The sequence below is a fragment of the Lacerta agilis genome, chromosome 8 (assembly GCF_009819535.1).
Source record: "Lacerta agilis isolate rLacAgi1 chromosome 8, rLacAgi1.pri, whole genome shotgun sequence".
Taxonomy (NCBI): Eukaryota; Metazoa; Chordata; class Lepidosauria; order Squamata; family Lacertidae; genus Lacerta; species Lacerta agilis.
This window is the reverse complement of record NC_046319.1, coordinates 22709958-22728620: the sequence shown is the minus strand read 5'-3', so window position 1 is coordinate 22728620 and position 18663 is coordinate 22709958. Positions and strand designations below refer to the sequence as shown.

The window sequence follows — 18663 nt, the reverse complement described above, 5'->3', positions numbered from 1 at the left end:
CCCGTCCATCTGCCAAGCTCTTCCTTCGCAGTCTTCTTGAGCCAGGACTCGAGAGATAACCCTATAGGTGTGACCATTAACATTTCCCCTCTACAATAATAGAGGGAGGCAAATTGGTTTCTCCTCTTTCTCGTAGTCCTAGCATCTCATTTCCTACGGACTGTTGCAATTTAAAGAGGAACTCTTTCCCCTCTGCAGAAGAGCCAATTTTCTCTGTGCCCTTACTTTTCTCTGTGCTAAACAGAAGGGGGAAAGGTCCATTGTCGTATGTGAAGAGCAGGAAGAAGTCAATCTGGTCTCATATCTGATTAAAATGCATGTGCTTATTAGGAGTGGGGGAGCCATTTTCACATTGGCCACTTCAAGGGGGTTTGGGGTGCTCAGTGCCACACAGTGGTATCCTGTTGGTGAAGGCTCAGCCAGTCAGCTTGGGTCAAGAGTGTTCTGGTTTGGCCCCCAAGCAGCAAGACCTTGGTGTGGGTGTGTGATCAATTCTCTTCCCTGACCCTGTGATTCCAGGCATCAATACCCACACCTGCTCCTGCTTGCAAAGTCCCCATCCCAGCTCTGTGTTTCTTGGTCATGCAGGTAAGAAACACAAGACAGAAGCTTAAATGTTCATCAGCCTTCCCCAACCTGGCACCCTCCAGATGTTTCAGACCACAACTCCCATCAGCATCTCCCAGCACTGATGGGAATTGTAGTGGACCCTGCCTCTGGTCGTTGGACCCTGCCTCTGGTCGTTCATATATGTTCCCCTGCATGTGCCATAGGTAATCTCTCTTTATCCCTCTGTATAGGGGAATGTTAAGTGGAGCAGCAAATGTGCATAACAACTGGTCATTGTGCACATTCACCGTGCCTCATGGAGTATGTGCACATAATCCTTCCAGGAATAGGAAATTTCCCAGTTAATATACATAATAGCCAACAGGCCTTGCAGAAAGCACGTGTATTTAATTTCCATCAGAATTGTGAGAGCAAAGGTCTAAAACTCCTCTTCTTGCAGTCCCTCTTCTGCTGCTCGGCTGACTAGGGAACAACTGAGAGTGGTGAAAGGGGGGCTGGGTTCATTTATTTAAAATCTGGAATGCCCTTCTTCCTGCTGCTTAGCTGATCAGTGGGAGGATATGTTGTGGATACATAAATCTAGGCAGTGGTCCAGAAGCAACCCAGGGGGTACAGATGGCACATTTCTGAACGGTAAACAATAATCTTTGGGGAGGCAGCATGAGGGCTTGGGTAGCTTCCCAGGGCTCTCCTGTGACCTTCCCAGAGCCCAGTAAGCAAAGGAACCCCACTGGGGTGCAGGAGTAGAAAGGGGAATAAATTAATGGAAGCTGGGGAACGTTGGGTTTCCCCAGCTCTCCATTTATTTATCTGTATTTCCCCCACCCATAGACAGCTGTGATTGTGTAACTCTAATAAGTGTAAGATGCTAGTTACCTGTATCTGTCTATATCACTATATTCCTGTTGATCCATTGACTGGTTGATATAGATGCAGAATTGTGTTTTGTAGCTGTACACAATGTGTAAGTAATTTATGGACTTGGAGCCACAGGAACTCCGATGGCCTCTGGCTTTGGTGGCTTTAGTCAAGGGGAGGGGAAGTTCCATCAATATCTATTATTTCAATTGATCGATCAATTTATTGCAGACAATAGGCTAGAAGGGAAAAAAGCACACAGTACATATAGCTACTGTTTTCTTTTTATTTCAGCATCGCTAACCCACATTGCTGTGTTGAAGTCAAACTATGGGTGGCTTACAGATAAAAATGTGTCAATCAAACCATGTTCAAAACGGTCGCTGAAAATAACAGTGCTGGTTGCTCACATAGAACCTTCATGTTCGGCAACAGTCTACCTTTCAACATCCCATTCCCAGGGGGCACAGAGTCAGGGCTGGCTGTTGCCTCCCCCTCTGCTTGTTGGCTTCCCATTGGGCCATCTGGTTGGCTGCTGTGGGGGCATCTGTTGGACCTGAGAGCCCTGCCATGGTCTGATCCAGCAGGCATTGTCTTTTTTCAGCATACTCAAGGAGAGAGAAAGTCACTCCCTAATCTCTCGGTTTGCCTTGGCCATGGCAAAGGAGGAGCTGAGAAATACCATTCTTTTATAATTTCTGATTTTGTTGTTGTTGTTGTTCTGCAGAGCCAATTAATACAAATGTGCCTAGTTGTGGATTTACTGTACAAAAATCAAAATTCACCAGCTACAGGAAAACAATGAGACGTTAGCTAAAAATAACTGGATTACTTCTCACCTTTGATACCTTGGCGGATCCTGATTTTAATGTCTGCAGCATTTGGGGCAAGTCTGAGTTTACTATGTTAAGAGGAAAATTCCACACTTGTTGTGCAACCCGTCAGAAACATTCAAAGCTACCTTATTTTAAATATGCCCCCCCCCCCCGCTTTTTGGGATCCTGTCCTCAAAAGGCAGCTTCTGGCAATAGACAAAAGCAATTAATGATACAAATAGAAAATTCAGACTGAAACTTAACATCAGGTAAAGTCGACAACTGAAGGTTTGTGTGATAGAGAGGCTTAAAACATAAAAGGTCAATTGGGAAAGGAAGTCTTAAGAGCCCTTTTCAAAGCAACCAGAGAAGATCTCTGGCACACGGTGATGCTGGTTCAGGAGGCCCTTGTCTCTCCAGACCAGAAAGCTGAGCCACCATGACCCTTCTTAAGGTTCAGGCAGTTTCTTGAAACATTGCAGCAAGCCTGTTACATATTGATGAGTGTTTTAATCTGAGTATCAAAGGTGGGAGCCTGAGGCTGACCAATGGTGGCAATGTCAAGAGGGGCCTCCAAGTGAGATGTGGACCACCAGGCCCACACAGTCACTTCACTGCACGACACCAGTGCCTTTCTGTGTTATAGATTTGGGAGGCAGACCCTCCCTTCAAACCCTAGAAATTAATCAACGTAGGATTTTGATTATTTGGGATGTGAAGGGAGAAATACAAGCTGTAGAGGAATTCCTGGACTGGCATATGCAAAACCACCTGGCAAAGCTAGGGCCAATTGAGGGTCATTGAGGGCCATTGGCAATGCAAGAGAACTGTCTTTTCCCCCTTGCCCTGAGGTGTGAACAGAGACAGGGGTGTGGAAAGTTGTCAGGGAAACTGTGACAGGAACAGAGAGTCTGGTGGGAAGGGGATCTGGGAAGGAGAAGGAAGAAGAGGTCTGGAAACCATCTTGGGCAGGTTGGCTGAAGGCTGGCTGAATTCTGTGGGGTACAAGCCCCTCTTGAAACAACCATGCTGTAAGATTTGGAGTCCCTCTGTGCAGACTGAAGGTGTAAATAGGTGCATACACCACATTTCTTAAAGCCATTGCAGTTTCCACCATGTCACAGTTCTCCAAAGGAGCACAGACCCTGGGTGACCCCCCCCCATGGGCACCTGCCACCGCTCATTTGGGGGGGGGGTCACCCAACTTTTGTAACCGCATTATTTGTGGTGTTTCTTCCTAAACTCAGGTGTGATTAGGGTGAAAAGCTGCCCCGTCACCTCTGCTCCCCAGTGCAAATTTTAGCTGGCACCTGGCACCACTTACACATTGGGATTGCGTTTGTCAGCACTTCTCCTTCCCCCAAACACACACACACACACACACACACACACACACACACACTTCTGGTTACACCTGTAGGGGACCTTGAACTATGAAATCATATTTCATCTTCTGCACAGAGCCAGACGATTGATGTAATGTGAATGTCGAAGAGGTTGTTAATAAATAATGAATTGCAGAACGAGCCAAAGGGTTGACCTTTTGGAGAACACCGTCTGTCACTGGGAGCTGTGCTTGATCTTTCGCTTTAACACCCATTTCCAAGGGTGGCAATTGGACTTCTCTTTTGCTCCTCTTCAGGCTACTGTAGCGTCTTGTCTTGTCTGTGCCTCGACTTGAACTCGCACGAACTTTAATGCAGGCTTTCGGTGCAGTTCTTCCGGTGCATCCATTAATTCACCACTGGAGGGGCAGAACCCGGAGGGTTCCGTTGTGCAGATGCACTTGCTTTTTCCAAACCAAAAAGCTCTGTTTCTAGTCCTCATCATCCATATGAAGGTAATAAGTCCTTCCCGAACCCACCCACTGCCTGTGTTGATGTCCTGAATAGCTAAGGAAGCTCCAGAGGGAGAGGCCCTCAGAAGTGGCTTGCTCCTTTCTGGAAAGGAAAAAGAGGAAGGAAGGAAAATTTTTGGAGCCTCTGAATCTCTCCTTTTCCCAAACTTAAGTTCAGTTCTTCCCATTTCATCCTTATTTCTCCAAATACATTTTTGTATGCAATTTTTCCTCATAGAAATATTTCTGCAATGTGAATATATAATGCTTCCCCCTCTGCTGTTTCCACAGATATGTGTATTTATATGCCTAGTCTATGCAGTTTTGTACACATTACTTGGATGGATAACTGCACTGCAAAATTTGCAAGTTTCAAATGCAGGGCTGCATTTCAGGTCCTCTGTTCCTACAGGGAGCGCAAATGAGGGAAATTCACATTTGAATGTGAACTGGATTGAATTTCTCCCTATCCCCAATTACTTCAGTTATGAAACACACAAGCAACATTTCACATGCCGCCATTGCAACCTTTCTATCCAAGTGTTTCTGCATTTCTGATATATTGCAGCAAAATTAAACAATCATTTTTTTAAAAAAAGAAAGAAAAAAAGGAACACTCTGAGCATGTGTGCAATTTTGCATTTTAAAAACTCACTAACACCATAGCGCTATCATGACTGCAGGAATGAAATAGGCTTTGCTTCTGCTGCTTCACTAAACACATTTACTTGAGTCTTAGCACCATTTTGTTGTGGGAAGGGATTGTATATGTTTCTGAAATAAAAAAATAGTGCTGCGAGGAGCATCTTTCACCATGGACATTCCCAACCAGCCACCATCAGATTATGTGTTTTAAAAGTTTTAACAAGAAGGAAAGCTGCTCTGCTACCCACCCCCATCATTTCCTGCTCTCTGGGTGATCATTTCCTCCTCCCCCCCAGGCGCGCGGGGGTGGGGGTCTAGATGTAGAGAAACAGCTTCCTTCATTGAGGGGAATCTGTTCTGTTGTTTGGGAATAATTAAAAAGCAGGAAGAGGAGCTCATCTGTTCCCCCATACGCAAGTGAATGTGTGAATCAGCCTCAGGTCAACCTGAGGAATCCACTTCAGTTTCAGTTTGCAGGGTGAGTAAGAGATTTCTCAGGGCTCTCTGCTGGGCTAGGGGTGCTGCTGTCTCAAAAACAAGCGGGGTCCTTTGACTGTAGCTGCTGCTGCTGCTGCTGCTGCTACTACTATAAAGCAAAAACGCAGCAAAATCGACTGCCTAACTGCTTAGCAGAATTCTTGATGCTTTGCAATACATAAAGCTCCCCGCATTTGCAGTTGCATGTTGAAAGACATCTGGAAACATTTCTAGTGCCGTCCTCTCCAGTGAGATACTCCAGTTTTGATAGCATTCATCCTAAAGCTAACGGCAAGGTTTTAAGAAGAAAAAAGAACAGCTTTGTTTGGAGGAAGAATGTCTCTCCCCCCCCCCCACTTAAACGGCGCCACAGCAACCATTTATTATTATTATTATTATTATTATTATTATTATTATTATTATTATTATTATTTTCTCCTCCGGAGGAGTAGAGTTCTTGATTTAGAAATCAAGGCACCTAAAGTCACTTGAACCAGAGTACGCAAAGTGCAAAGTCTTCCCACAGCCCCATCCCCTCGATAAAAACAGACATGGATGAATAGATGTCAATAAGTGATGGGGGAGGGGAGGGGGGGCTTAGTACCATTTAATGTCATGGACATGTGAATTTCAAAAACCTGGCAACAGGTTGTTTGGCTTGTAGTCAATATTTTGTTTAATGCAATGAGCTGCAAATTCCCTTTACAGAATGTCATTATCATAAAGAAGATAACTTTTAACATCAAAACCATTTGGACTTGGAAATATTTACAAATTAAAAAACAAACATCCAGTGTCTGGATATTCAAACCGAGCAGGCATAAGCCCAGGCATAAGGCCTTAACTCAAGCCACATTCACACCATCCATTTAGACAACTAAATGACCACTTTAAACAGACCTAGGTAAAGGTAAAGGTACCCCTGACCGTTAGGTTCAGTCACACACAACTCTGGGGTTGCGGCGCTCATCTTGCTCTATAGGCTGAGGGAGCCGGCGTTTGTCTGCAGACAGCTTCCAGGTCATGTGGCCAGCATGACTAAGCCGCTTCTGGCGAACCAGAGCAGCACATGGAAACACCGTTTACCTTCCAACCGGAGCAGTACCTATTTATCTACTTGCACTTTTTGGCGTGCTTTCAAACTACTAGGTAGGCAGGAGCTGGGACTGAGCAACAGGAGCTCACCCCGTTGTGGGGATTTGAACCGCCGACCTTCTGATTGGCAAGCCCTAGGGTCTGTGGTTTAGACCACAGTGCCACCCATGTCCCTTAAACAGACCTAGCTTCCCCCAAAGAATTCTGGGAGCTGTAGTTTGGTTAAGAAGGATGAGAGATGTTTGGAGACCCTGCTATTCCCCTCCCAGAGCTACAATTCCTAGAATAGTTTAACAATCAATCCCTCTCCACAGGGAATTCCGGAAACTGTATCTCTGGGATCAGGATAGGTTTCACCTAACAAGTCTCAGCACTGTCAACAAATCACAGCTCCCAGAATTCTTTGCTGGAAGCCATGACTGTTTAAAGTGGTATCATAGTGCTTTAAGTGGCTGGTGTGACTGTGTCTTTAGAGTACTGTAGCTAAACTTTAACCTACATTTTGGATTCTTTTCAAAACCTCCCCTCTACTTTGATGTGCCATTCTTCAGACTTCTCTCCATCTGCGGCCTTCGTGAAGCTCTTCTCTCGATGTCCTCCGACAGCCTTTCTGACAGAGGTGGAGGTGGAGACGTCAAAACGCCTTTAAGTCATTCTCTCCTTTGTCAGCCACTTATTTACATATCAGTGTTTGTGTCCGGCTGCATCCGGAGGAGTCCGAGCCTCAGATCGCCGGTATCTCTCTCCTCGTCTAGACCCCGGCTGCGCTTTGGCCCTTTTTTCCAATTTATGCAAAACGTAACCTTTGCTTGCCTCTCTCTCTCTCTGCCCTGCTCCCCACTCCTGTCCTCCCTTGGCAATCTTTCCCTCTTTTAAGGGGGGAAAACGCTGACAGGGCCTTTCTCCTGTGTCATTTTGGAAACTGTCAACAAATTCTATGGAGAGGTGACCTCCATTATGAGAAAGAAACCCAGTCTTGGACGTCGCCCAAGCTCCACACCGAAGCGCTCCTTTGAGTGGCAAGGTGACATTGTTTGTCATATCAGCATTCATGACCAGCTCCCCGCTCCTCGGAGAGTAATTATTTCTTTCTGAAAGAAAGGTCCAATTTGCTGTAAAGAACAGAGCCCCAGGTGAGAGAGAGAGAGAGAGAGAGAGAGAGAGAGAGAGAGAGAGAGAGAGGAGCCTGCCAGCCGGTTCCCCTGATACAAAATGAGGCAAGGAAACCGAACTTTGCATCACCCCGGCAATTGCGCGGGGCTTATTACGTTCCTCTCTGTGGCTTTTCCCCTGCCAGGTCCCATTAGAGCACCCAGGTGGCACTTCGGTTCGGCATACAGATCACAGGGCGAAGAGCGCCAGCTTGCAGGCGTACGTGAAAATCCCAAATGCCTGTAGTCTAAATGGGACCCTTTCCTTCCTGTGAAATTTCTCAGGCCCTTCACTCAGCTAGGAAGTTTTGTCTCCACATTCCCCTTTAGCATTGGTTGCCACGGGGTAGGAATGCACAAGCACACACTAGGAAATGTGGGCACTCTATCCTAGGTTGAGGTTATTGCAGTGATAATATCAGGGCAAAGACCCTCATCGAAACACCCTTCTCTTTATCAAAATTGGCTTTGGAGAGATTGTTGGAGGCCGTGTGCCTCTGGGCGTCACTTGCTGGGAATCACAGGAGGGCAGAGTGTTGCTGTTGGGCTCCGGCTTGCAGGCTTCCCACTGAGGCATCTGATCAGCCAATGTGAGGACAGGGTGAGGGTCTCTTCCAACTCTAAAATTCTATGGCTCTGTGGGTTGACCTTGGGGGCTTCTGCATGCAGTCTGTGTACCGCACCCCTTCCTCAATGGTCCCATTTAAAAACGCAACATGGGAATTGAGTCAAAGTGTTTTGCTTCCCCTGTGCCTTTGTGGCTCTGGGCGCTGGGAAAAGGAAAAGAGAGCCACTATATGAAGGTGCTAGAGGAGGAAATTTATCTCTCTTCTGTACAGCGGTACCCTGGTTCTCAAACTTTATCCATTCCGGAAGTCCGTTCCAAAACCAAAGCGTTCCAAAACCAAGGTGCACTTTCCCATAGAAAGTAATGCAAAATGGATTCATCCGTTCCAGACTTTTAAAAACAACCCCTTTTAACATGAATTTTACTATCCAACGAGACCATTGATCCATAAAATGAAAGCAATAATCAATGTACTGTACTATAAAATAAATAAGACAGTATTGTAGATGATTAAAAATTAACATTATTTTTTCTCTTACCTGCACTGATGATAGCCATTGTTTAGATGGGGGGGGGAACTTTTATCCATTTCCGCAGTCACTCACTCACTCACTCACTCACTCACTCAATCAGTAGCTGAACTGGGTTCCACACAGTCACAAAAACAAATTAACTGAAAAAGCCTCAAAAACAAAAATGCAAAATAAATAGCAAAAACAAAAGTGCCAAACTTAATCTGTTCTGGAAGTCTGTTTGACTTCTGAAATGTTCGAAAACTAAGGCGCAGCTTCTGATTGGTGCAGGCACCCCAGAAACAATAGGTGCAGGCACCCCAGAAACAATAGCCGACAGCTGTATTGGACGTTTGGCTTCTGAAAAATATTCAAAAAAACTTACTTCCAGGTTTTCGGCATTTGAGAACCAAGGCGTTTGAGAACCAAGGTACCACTGTATTCCAAAACCAATGGACAGAACTGAATCCTTGGTTTCCTGAGTCGGTATAACTGCTGTCAAACGCCTTGTTTTTTTTAAAAAAAATTGAACAACTATTTTGAATCCGCTTGGTATGGCAAGCCTGGCTTTGCTATGATTTATCTACCTGGGAGAAACTACTTGACACCCAACACAAACACACACACATCCACACCAGTCATTGTTCACGAGAAAACCCCAGTGGCTCCCACCCCTTCCATACTGCCCATTATGAGCTCTGTAGAAAAGGACAACATCACTCGGCTTCTGGGGTCCACAACATGACACCCCTGGGCATCAAGCTGCCCTCGGACACCCACTTTGCCTCCTACCATTAAAAAATGCCAAGAATTCCACTGCAAATGCCACAGATCTGCCTTTGCAGAAAAGTATCCTGGACATGTAGAATGTGTTCTATTTTTTTCATCATGCGGAGAGGGTACAGCAGTAACCAAATGTCCGCACTTGTGTGCAACAGTGGGAAGTGTAGAAAACAGGGCCACCCGTGACTGTAAATTTTAGATCGTAACTCACATGTGCTCTTTTCTCCTGGTGGGACTGAGATGTGCTTCCAAATAAAAGCCTTGATGTTGCTTCAAACCAGTTTCACATCATGGCTCACTCACCACTGCACTGGGCCTGGGAGGAGAGGAGCAACTCAGCCCAGCACTGCAACAGGGAGTAAAGGGCCTTGACTTCCTTCCAAGAGAGCCTTCTCGCCCTCCAATGTGGCACCATTGCTGCAAGGTCCGTGTTTAGGAAACAGGCAAGAGCACACCTGGTTTCTAGAGCACACCTGGTTTCCTTGGAGGACCCATGTCATGTCCCCTGAACATCTGAAGATCTGGTGCATAGCGGTACAAGGCAGGGCCTTACTTTCTGTGGCCCCGAAGTTGTGATGCTTCCTCCCCACTCACTTCTTTGTTACTAGCTTTTAGATGCCAGGAAGCATTAGGAGTGCTCTGATGGCCATTTTCCACCAAGCATCTTCACGTTGTAGTGGGTTTGATAACTTCCCTTCCTGCTCATCAAAGCAATGACTAGGAAGGAGCAATTTGACAGTTTCAGGTCCACCTTGCAGGGTTCGCATTGAGGCATCTGGTTGGCCACTGTGAGAACAGGATACTGGACTAGATGGGCTGCCAGCGGGCTCATCTAATGTTTTTTTTTTTTTTCTTTAGATGCCCAAGCAGAGGCTTCATGTGCATATCATACTATTATTTGAGGAAGATGAGGTGACAGCCCCTCTTCCAGGCTAGATGCGGCCTTCCCTGGTTTGACTGACATTTGATCAGGGGCTCACCTTTTTATTCAGTTTGGAAAAGGAATTTGGTTGGTCACTATTTGAACAGGATGCTGGACTACAGGGGCATAGTGATTTCAACCTCTTTGCCCAACTCAGTGTGCTGTGTCAATGATGTATTCTCTCTCTCTTGCTCTCATTTTTTAGCTGCTGTCAAAAACCATTGGGGGCTTAGAAATCCACATGGGGATGCTTTTTGGGGGTGAGTGGGGGGTCAGATCAGACTCAACATCTGGACCTCAACCATTCCTCCAGTAAGGACTGTTGTTGCCTAGTTAAAGACACATCCACTGCAGGGCATCTTTTTTAAAGTTCCTCCCGGTAAAGGGAGCCCGTGGCTCTCACCCTGAGCCATTGGATTCCAGAATTCTGAACTAGCCACTGCAGCTGTTGTTATGTAGACACCTTGCATCAAGCTCTAGGTATGCTCCGTTTCATTCTTGGCATCTCCCCCCCCCCATGCGCATTCTGCATCCCACCTTGAGCAACTCCAAATGTTCTTACGTCGTCATGCAGCTTCCCAAACGGCACTTTCCACATTCTGTCCTTTAAGGCCTCATGTAGGGAACGATAAAAATCCGGAGAAGGCAATTGGCTTCAGCACGGCATAAATGCAGCTTGGATATTATGGTGTATGCTAAATTTTAATGGCATTTAGAAAAAGTGTTTTGTGGGGTAGAAAATAGAACTGAACCTATCAAACATCCAGTGTGCTGTAAGCTTTATTGAGCAGAACCCTTTCGCTGCTACAATCAGAAGGATTTAAATGTAATAAGGTGCACTTGGAACCCAAGGGTTTTTAAATATACGTGGTGTTTTGTTTATTTTTTTATTTTTTAAAAACACACATTGATGCAAGAAGTAGAATGAACAGATCGATTTTCAGGGAAGGCAGAATTCAAGAGGGAAGAGGGAGCTTTTAAGTGGTGCGTGTTTGACAAAGAATTATTTATTGACAAGTGTTATTAAAATATTACAGAGTTAGGCAGAATAATGCCGTCTCTCCACCTAGGTTTCACTCCTGTAATTTCTGTTTGTTGGTTCTTATACCCAAAATGACTTTTAAAAAAGAAGCCATTATATTTCTGTTTTAGCTAAATGTGTGTGGGGCGGGGGCGGGGGGAGCTCCAGCAATGAGCTGCCACCACCTTTTACGGCAGCATGCAGTGGGGGATGCCCTGGACTCCCCCTGCCACACTTTATAAAAGCGCAACATTGCTTTGCATTTCTGTCCTGAGGAGGCTCAGCTGCTGCTGCTGGCGCTGGGGTGCCTAGCTTTCCGTTTTAGTGCCTGCCGTTAATGGAAGAGTGGTTTACATATGTCTACAAGTTTTAAAGTACTCTTTTTATATTGCAATAAATGTGTTCTAGGCTGTTCCTCGTGAGTTGTGGTGAAGGGCGGACAAATCTGTCAGCTTCCGTTTCTCTTGGTTTCCCAATTCCGTTTGCCACACTTCAGCATCAGGAGGCAAATTCTTATTTGCAAAAAAAAGAAGAAGAAAGAAAAAAGTTATGATGGAAATTTGTCAGATCTAGAAATGCATAATATACCCATTTTTGTATGTACTTTTTGGGCTGAATATATACATTTTGGCGAGTCCCCCTAATATAGTGTGTGGGTTTATTTTATTTTATTTTATTATTTTATTTGTATATGCATTTTTTATGCACAATTTCATTTAATTTTGTTGCACATAAGCCCAATCACCAAGCTGCGAGAGACTCAGGGGTTCCAGTACTTACTCAGGGTGAATTTTCCTTGGATGAAGGTCAATGGAGACTGTGGTGTCTTTAGGAGATATACGGTATTAACACATATATACAGCCTGAGCCTAGGCTGGAGTTGCTCACAGCATTATCTCACACCCCTATAGGGCTTGCTTCCCTGTTAGGCTTCCAGGGAAGCCTAAAAACATAGGCCAGCAAAAATAGATAAAACAGTACAATAGAAATGGTAGCCACTCAAGAATAAGTGTCTAAAATATAGCCTTAATTAAGAAATGGCAATCCAAAATAAATAGGGGCTGGGCAAGTTAGTAATGTTCATCAACATCAATTGGTCTACTCTTAGTAATGGGACGCTGGTGGTGCTGTGGTCTAAACCACTGAGCCTCTTGGGCTTGCTGATCGGAAGGTCGGCAGTTCAAATCCCCGTCATGGAATGAGCTCGCGTTGCTCTGCCGCAGCTTCTGCCAGCCTAGCAGTTCGAAAGCATGCCAGTGCAAGTAAATAAATAGGTACCACTGTGGCGGGAAGGTAAACGGCGTTTCCGTGCGCTCTGGTTTCCGTCATGGTGTTCCGTTGCACCAGAAGCGGTTTAGTCATGCTCGCCACATGACCCAGAAAGCTAGCTGTGGACAAACGCTGGCAATCCGGGCCTCAGGACCAAGTTTCTCTGCCCAGGCAAGCTCATGCAATCCTTTTGATAACATTCAAATAAAAAGGTTGAGACATGCCCCCCAACCTTACATAACTTACACCAGATTTGGCGCAAACGAATATACGAAGCAAATTTAGGAGTTCCTTTTTGGATGAGACAACACCTGAGGGGAAATGAAGGGAGATTATCATGTTTTGGTTGGAATGCTGGGTTTCCCCAGGGTATGTGGTTTTGTTTTTTTGTTTTTTGCATGCGGTAACCCTACTCAGAGTAGACCCATTGCAATTGCTGGGCATGACTGATTTTGGTTCATTGATTTCAATGGGTTGTATCCTGCTGAGTCCTGCTCAGAGTAAACCCAATAATAAATTAATAAGCCTAAGTGATCCATGTCTATTCATTTCAATGGGTCTACTTTGAGTAGGACTAGCATTGTGCGCATCTCATTGGGTCTACTCAGAGCAGATGAATGCTCTAGCAATCATTATTGGTCTTGGGAAGATGTCCTGAATGTTACTTTTGTTGTTGTTGTTGTTCATATAAAGCACCTCATTTGTAGGTCTGGATTAGTGCCTTGGCTTTGCCCTAAGAACAGGGACCTAGACTTTCAGAATCAGTTTGGGAAATTAGCCTCAGCTCTTTGTTTGTGGCATCATTGTATCCCCCCCCCTTCCTGTCTCTTAAATGCAAGGAGGAGGCATCTGTAATGGAGCCGAATTTTGCAGCATAACTCATGGAGTTGTACAAATACCCCATCAGCGGCGCAGCGGCTCATTTCATTGTCCTCAGTGCATGGAATCTTCATTATTTGCACTGTTGATAAAAGGCTGGGTTTCTTAGCAGATCTGCGCTACTCCATTTAGCTGGGAACAGTGATGTATTCTTCCCTCGCGATTGGACATCCTCTGTTTCCTTGGGTAATAAAGAACTCCCACACTGAAAGAGGAGAAAATGGCTGTTTCTCCCCTTGCTGGAGAGAGAGGGAGAGAACAGACCCAAACAATGCGGGGTGGGCAGAAGTCCCAGAGGGTGGGCTTGCCTGGAGGGAGCTGCCCAAATGCTCTGCGTTTCTTTCTTTCTCTCCAGGTTTTGGAGTGCCGAGTTAGCTGCTTTCATTGCCAAACTGTGCCCAATGCCCGAGGGACCCTTGGGCTTTCTGATATTTGTTTCCAAATTTGGGGGATGCCTTAAGGGTACAGCTGGTAGTGGACTGGAGACAGAAAACAAAAAAGTGGGACATGGGAAGATGTCGAGTCTTGCCTTAACTCCATTGAGCTCAGCGGTGTCTACAGTGGTTGCATACCCTCCAACATTTCACTGATGAAAATACGGACATCCAGGTTGGCAGTGGCTCCCGGGGATTTAGACAGGGTCTTCCCTGCCAAGCATGTGCTTCAGGTTTGCTCAAAGTTTGCTTGTTACAGGGGCCAGCAGGTCAAGCAGCTGCCCGTGGTCCTGAGCAATATAAGAAAACCAAAGAACTGGGTGAGCCCCAATGAGTAGTATGAACTGAAGAAAAAATGACCATCGCTGATGCTATGTTACTGGAATAAGTTACTGAAACCCAAAGCATTTGCAGTGTGATTCCCTTCTTTGGCAGATATTGTCAGGTTGGGGGCTAATCCAAATCAGCCCAGTGGAGGGTTAGGTACCTTTCTCAGCTGTGTCTCAATACCAGCTTCTTCGCTTGGGCTGGCAGACATCTGTGGTAGTCAATGAGAATAACCTGGAGACCTGACAGGGCTGAATTCCCATAGCTGACCATCCTCACTGGCCTGCCTTTGAAATCTCCTGGTGTGCACTGGCCCTCCCTCCCCCACCCCTATAGATAGCCAGCAGCCTTCCCTTGTCTACACAGGCTATAAACATGCTCCAAGTAATTACGTTCCTGGCAGGTAATCCTGGAGAGAGAAAGGGAGACCCTTTATCTGCGTGTGCAGAGCGTCTCTCTCTAGACTTTTATCAGCTGCAAACAGAAAGGATGGAGGGAAGGCGAGGTTTATTTTCCTGACGATAAGGATCTGGGCTCCTCAGCAGAGACAAAGAGACAGACAGACAGACAGACAGACAGACCCCAAACTTCATTGCGCAGGATGATCTCCCCAGCCAAGATCGCTTGGCAGATGGATTGTCTGGGTGGAGCAGGGGCAAGTGGGCCCTGCAGATTTACTGGCATGTTGGATGTCCCAGCATTCATTGCTGCTCAGTCGTAATTCTTACTCAAGCTGTAATTGTAAACAAAGACACTTCCACAGTGCGACCTTATGAAAATAGGCCTCCTCAGAAATTTGTCCTTCTGCATTCAGTGGGAGTTACTGCCCTGTAAGTGCTGCAGAGTTCAGAAGGGGAAGCGAGCCCAATGGACCAGGCCAGTGGCCCATCTGGTCCAGCATCCTGTTCTCTGCCAGATGCCCACAGAGGAAGCTCACTAGCAGGACATGAGCGCAACAGTACTCTGCCCACCTGTGACTCCAAGGGCATAATGCCTCTGACAGTGAAGATAGAACACAGCCACTATAGCTCGCAGCCATTGACTGCCTTCTCCTCCATGAATTTGCTCAATCCTTTTGTAAGATGGCCATCTAAGTTGGTGGCCATGCCTGCCTCCTGTGGAAGTGAATGTCATGGTTTAACTATGAGCTGCGTGAAGAAGGACTTCCTTTTGTCAGTCCATATTCTTCCAACATTCAGCTTCATTGGAGTCCACCTGTTCTGGTGCTATGAGAGAGAGAGGGGGAAAAAACTTCCATATCCACTTTCTCACAGATGATGGGGGTCTTGAGAAGAGACATGATGAATGAATGAATGGATGAATGAATGAATGAATGTAGAGGAGATTATTCTTCCTGCGCAGCCTTCACCCTCTCTGCCTTCCAGATGTTTTGGACTACAACTCCCATCAGACACAGCCAGCGTGACTGTATGACACTGGTGCTGATGGGAGTGCCGGTCAAAAACCTCTGGAGGACACCGAGTGGGTTGACGTCTCTTCACATATTTCTCTCTCTCTCTCTCTCTCTCTCTGTGTGTGTGTGTGTGTGTGGAGAGAGAGAGAAAGACGGGGGTGAAGAGAGATCTTTTTTATTATTCTCTTTGTTCCTCTTGTTCTTTTAGTGGCTGAGTCAGCACTTTGTGTGGCATTTAAGAAAGTTAATAGGGAATGCTGGATAAATAATTTAAGGTCATAGATAGGCTCCTCAGAGGCCTGCCTTCGCTTTTTTTCCAAGCTTCTGTAATGTGATGCTTATGCTGTTCAAAGCAGGGAAAGCAATCCTAGAATGTTGGCAATAAAAACTGATACACACAATGATGCCTGCTTTGGTCATGCCCAAATGGGCATTGGGATAAATCCACATGGCTGGCACAACCCTTCTCCTGCGGACAGCTGAAAATCTCTAGCTCCATAGTTTTGCTCCCCCACTCACTGTAAGGATGGAATCAATCAAGGACTCGATACATTTTAAATAAGAATTTGGTGGGATTTGTTGTGAACATGGATACATGGGAAAGGTTTTGCTGGTCAGAAGAAGAACAGCAAGCTAGAGACGGGGCTAGTGGGGCCAGTAAAGGGACAGATCCAGCATCCATGACATCTACCAGGGTCCCGGGCTCATTATCTTAGGCAGAGGAGGCAGAATCCTGAGCCTCTGGGTTGCGCTGCATCAGTGTTGGCTGCTCCCTTCCCTACCAGGGTCAAGATGTTCTTTCGCTGTCAGTCGCATGAGCCACTCTCTGCCCCATTTGTGCTCCCTGGTTACTGGTATCCAGAGGCAAACTGCTTCCGAGAGCCCTCCCCCCCTTAAAAAATCAGCTCATTTTGCTCTTCCATGTGCACACATTGAAAAATGCTAATCTAAACATAAAAATATCTAAACAGACTTAATGTACTATGGAGCAGCTTTTTATCAGCTTGGGTCCTGATTCATTAACATTTGCTTGCCGAGGTGAGGGCCATTATTGTTATGGGATTCCTCGGCATGGCCATATGGATATGTTGGCTGTGTTGGATGGATCAGCATGGGAGCAGCAACAAAGCCATCTGGGTGGTGCTTGCCGTTCGCCTTGAAATAGCTTTTAAAGTGCAGGCATGGGGAGGCCCCCACATTTCCAGGCAGAATCTGGTGCCTTGTGTGACTGAAAGGCCCAGGAATTCACTTGCTTTGGTCTGGAAGTACCCAGCTCTCAGCCCACTCAGCACCTCTTCTGATCCTACCCCTCACACCTCCCTTAATTCTCTCTCTCTCTCTCTCTCTCTCTCTCTCTCTCTCTCACACACACACACACACACACACACACACACAGCCTCTCTCTTTCTCTTGGGTTGAAACTAGCAAGGTGTTTCTGAGGATGCAATGGCCTTGGCACACATGAATCTTGGTTAGCTAGCAGGCATTCAGGACCATGGACAGCTCACTGGTTAGCTAACAGGCATTCAGGACCATGGACAGCTCACTGGTTAGCTAGCAGGCATTCAGGACCATAGACAGCTCATTCTGGGCCATGATTCAGAGTGAAGCAAGAAAGGAACCATAGAACATTCAACCTTAGTTTGGGGCCATCCAAGGGCCAAACTGGACCTTACTAGGCTTGGCAGCCAGATCTGTTGTAAAAAAACCAAATGTAAATACCAGGCACTGGTTTTCACCAGAAATTGAGAACATAGGAAAAAGCTGTGATCCTGAAAAATAGTGCACCTCCCCCCTCCCACAGGGCAGTTAGCACTTAAAAAGAAAATACTTCCCTCTGATATCAGTGGGAGTCTTCCACCACCCCCACCCCTGCATGCGCCCGCTAATTGTTGGGGAGGGGTGATTTTTGCCAGGATCACAACCAAAAAAATAAGTGTTAAAGTACCTCTCCCCATGTGCTGTGGTCCCAATAAAAATCAGGGTGGGGGTGTCTGGTATTTCATTTTTTGAAAACTATAGGTGTGGTTGCTAGTCATGCAATTAAAGCAGGCATAGGCAAACTCCAGCCCTCCAGATGTTTGGGACTACAATTCCCATCACCCCTCACCACTGGTCCTGTTAGCTAGGGATGATGGGAATTGTAATCCCAAACATCTGGAGTGTTGGAGTTTGCCTATGCCTGAATTAAAGTAACACCTGGTTGCCCTGGGAGGTTAGGTAATCCCCAAGGGAGGTGAGTTCCCCCAGTTTTGTTTTGTTTTTTAGTGTCCACAGCTTGGTTAGCAGTCATGTAACCAGCAGAGGCTCATGGGGTCTCCATGCCCCCTTCCTGCCCTACTCCCCAGCCCAGTCTCTTATCTCAATCCTGTGCAGTGGAAACGCGCCATTTCATGGTATTTGTCAGCATGCCGAAAATTGCCCCGAGGTCCTGCATTTATGTTTGCAGACTTTGTAAAAATATTATTTCCCATTGCTACTCAGTTTTTATAATGTCAATATGTTCAGATCTACTCTTTGGAATTACATTTTATACACAATGCTGCTCCCTTTATGCCCTGGAGAATGTGTGTTGTTGAAGTTAGGTTTTTTAAAAAAATGGGGTGAGAAAAGGAAAAGCCAGCCCCTTTTCAAGGGGAAATTCACAGGAGACTTGGGCTTTTGGCAACCATGTGGTTTATTATTATTATTATTATTATTATTATTATTATTATTATTATTATTATTATCTGGAGTGAAATGTGCCACATATCCTTAATTGAAATTCACCTTTTTTATAATCCAGAAGCCTCTTCCCTCCACTTCTTTTTATGGCTGTGATTTGAAATCCATTGTCGAGGATGATTATCTTCAAAGATTAATTCTCCCTGGGGAGGTTGCTGAGTTGCTGGTGTAATTGGAAAGACAGAAATTTTAAAAAAAAAAAATGAGGGGAGGGGTGGGGGAAAGAAAGGAAATACACCTGTTTGCATCTCCCATCACCATACTGTGCAATCCTAAGAACTGTCCTCCTGGACAAGCTAGTGGCCTGATTATGTGATGATGTGAAGACAACCATTCTATTGAGGTCCATAGTCTGGCCAAAA

The 18663-nt window shown here is 45.8% G+C and overlaps 1 protein-coding gene across 4 annotated transcripts in view; it reads left to right on the top strand.

Moving 5' to 3' along the window:
- Positions 1–18663, top strand: part of CAMTA1 (calmodulin binding transcription activator 1) — a 653161-nt gene that overhangs the window by 368257 nt on the left and 266241 nt on the right. The gene's annotated exons all lie outside the window — the stretch shown is intronic.